Genomic DNA, 2,594 nt, shown 5'->3' on the forward strand with positions numbered 1-2,594 from the left:
GCCACTCGGCCAGCCCAGGACTCTAACCTCTTCACTCAACACCCTCTTTCTGGGTGATCCAATTCAAACTACTGCTTCAACTACTACCAACACTGAAGTTTCCCACAGACTGAGAATGTAGGTAAAACTCGTAATGCAATGCTTCACTATTTTTCAGCTTCTCACTAAATAACAGCCCAGCCTACAGCTCCACAAAAATATACTCAATATCCATCCAACTGCACACTCAATCTCCCCACCTGGCAGGCACCTCAAAGGAAACAGAACCAAGTCCTTCCCTTCATTATGGTATTTTCTGCGCCCATGGCATTGCCATACCTTCAGTTTTCAAACCAGTAACCTAGGAATTATCCTATACTCTCCTTCCCCCTTAGCCCCAATCTCTCCGAGTTTCACAGGGTCTACTTCCTCAATTACATCTGTACTTTACTCCCAGTGAGACTGCCACTGTCTTATTTTAATACGTTTTCATTATTTGTATGGATTACAGAAGAGGCCTACATTGAGATTCTTCTGCCTCTTGTTTGATCCACCACCAATTCTTCCTCCAAAATGCTGCCAAAGGGCAAAGAAAAAAACTGGACTTCGAGAGCACAAATGACTCCTCTACAGTCTGGGATAAAATTCAGTTTTCTGAGCTCACCACACAAGGCCCACCATGATCCGACTTCACCATCATCTCTTGCCATGCCTCTCGCGCTCTTCCTAAAACGCTTCACTGGCACTCCTGCCTCTATGGAAACTCTGCCATCTGCCTTGAACATCCACCCTTCCTACCTCTGCCTGGTCCTTAACCATGAAGGTGCATCAAACTCACCAAAGAAACTTAAAAAAAAAAAAAAAGTGAGATACTACTGCTAAAATTGAGATTCAATTTTTTTTTTATAAGAACCCTCCAGCAGTGATTCTGATAAAAAGCTAGATTTTAGAACTACCCAGTGCAACCCATCCAGGTGTCATCATGTCTGACCCGTCCTCTCCCTTCCAGTCTGTCTTTGGTGACTTTCTTCTCCGTCATCTCAGGACTTTGCATATGTTTCTACCACTGCACTTACCGTGCTGGGCTGAGCCGTTTACTTATCCGCCTCCCAGCTCTACCACCTACCTGCTCCATCCTCAGCGGTTCTGAAACTGTCAGACAAGGGTCTGTTTTTGTACATCATTTTTATTCCAGTGCTTGGTACTTATCAAGGGATTAAAAAAAATGTCTTAAATGTTTGTTTAAAAAAAAAATTACCTGGGCTAACAGCTTACAGAGAAGTGATCTTCTCAGTGGAGATTCCTGGGTTTATTTGTGAATGGGTGAGGATTTGCATTCACATGTACCCCGACTCTGGCCCAGAAAGAACATCTCTGAAATAAGAAAAACAAGACACTGATGAAGTGGTTTTTATACTCCGTCTCATCTGAGTTTCACACCAATCCTATTAAGTAGAGCCAAATGTTACCATTTGATGAAACAGCTCACACTCAGAGATTAGATAACTTGCCTGCCGGCACACAAGAAAAGAAACGGTGCAGCTGGGATTCCGACTCTACAGGGAGGACCAGTTCCAAAGAGAATTGGCCCCACTCAGAGGCTTCGTCACAACTTCCCCGAACGAGCAAATGCAGGTAAAATCTGCCGTAGGACCGTCGGAAACTCATCTCTGTCACTTTTAACTGCAAACTTTCTCCTGGCCGTGGGGTTCTTTCCCTTTCAAGCCCCGTGCCCGGTTCCGTCTGGACCGTGGCAGTGGCAGCCTTTGGCACCTCGTCGGTGGAAGGTGGGGAGGGCGGGCTCAGGTAGCCATTCCGGAAAAACAATCTCTCCAAAGGGAGAGACCCCGGGGCAGGAGGAAGGGAGGGGCGCCGAGAGGTCGAAGACTTTCTACAGCGAGACCCCCCCCCCGGCCACTCACCCCCAAGAACACTACGCAGTGCCCAGACCAAAAATACCGCAGTGTAGACAACCAGAAGGGAGGAGAGGGGGGTCCCAGAGACCGGGACCCCGCGGTGCAGGAGACACCACAGAGCGACCCGCCAGACGCTACCCGCGACGCTCCCGCCGGCCGCGCTGCGGCCCTCCCACCCTCCAGCCGAAGGCGGCCGAGCTCGCGCCGCCCCTCCCCCACCCGCCCGTACCTCACGCGCCGCGACGGTTACTCGACGCAGCCGCGCGCGCGCTCACGCCCGCCGGGCCTGCGACCTGGAGCAACCCCGCTCTCCTTACCCAGCTTGGCCTCACGTCTGCCGCTAACCCACCTCCATGCCTTCGCTCAAGGGTCTGCCGAGAGCGAAAGAGCGGCTCCACAACCGGACAGCCAACCTATGGGCGCCGCGAGCCACGGCCCCGCCCCCAGCGCGCCTTCGGCCCTCCGCAGGCCCCGCCCCAGCCGCCTATTTCTTGTTTTGGTCCGTCGACGGGCGGGGCGTGTGAAGAGACTGAGAGGCTGAGAGGGCGGACGCTGCCGTCACTTCCGGGCTGCCGGGCGAGACCAATCAGGGGCATCCGCGCGGTGAGAGGGTGGGGTTTGCCGTTGAGGAGTGAACACGGCCCCGCCCACTACTTCCTTCTGGTGGGGGCTGCTCCCCGACGTGTCTATCCCGGGTGA

The 2,594-nt window shown here is 52.8% G+C and overlaps 1 protein-coding gene across 1 annotated transcript in view; it reads right to left on the reverse strand.

Annotated features, from left to right (window-relative positions):
• The window catches only part of SETX (senataxin), a 79,620-nt gene extending 77,279 nt beyond the window's left edge, over window positions 1–2,341 (reverse strand). Inside the window, exons 1-2 of the mRNA XM_019641744.1 lie at window positions 2,213–2,341; window positions 1,238–1,353 (exon numbers count right to left, since the gene is read on the reverse strand). The gene's annotated coding sequence lies outside the window, so the exon portion shown is untranslated. The remainder of the gene's footprint in view (window positions 1–1,237; window positions 1,354–2,212) is intronic.
• Window positions 2,342–2,594: the final 253 nt, after the last annotated feature.

Source organism: Hipposideros armiger, unplaced genomic scaffold, assembly GCF_001890085.2.
Source record: "Hipposideros armiger isolate ML-2016 unplaced genomic scaffold, ASM189008v1 scaffold_3, whole genome shotgun sequence".
Classification (NCBI taxonomy): domain Eukaryota; kingdom Metazoa; phylum Chordata; class Mammalia; order Chiroptera; family Hipposideridae; genus Hipposideros; species Hipposideros armiger.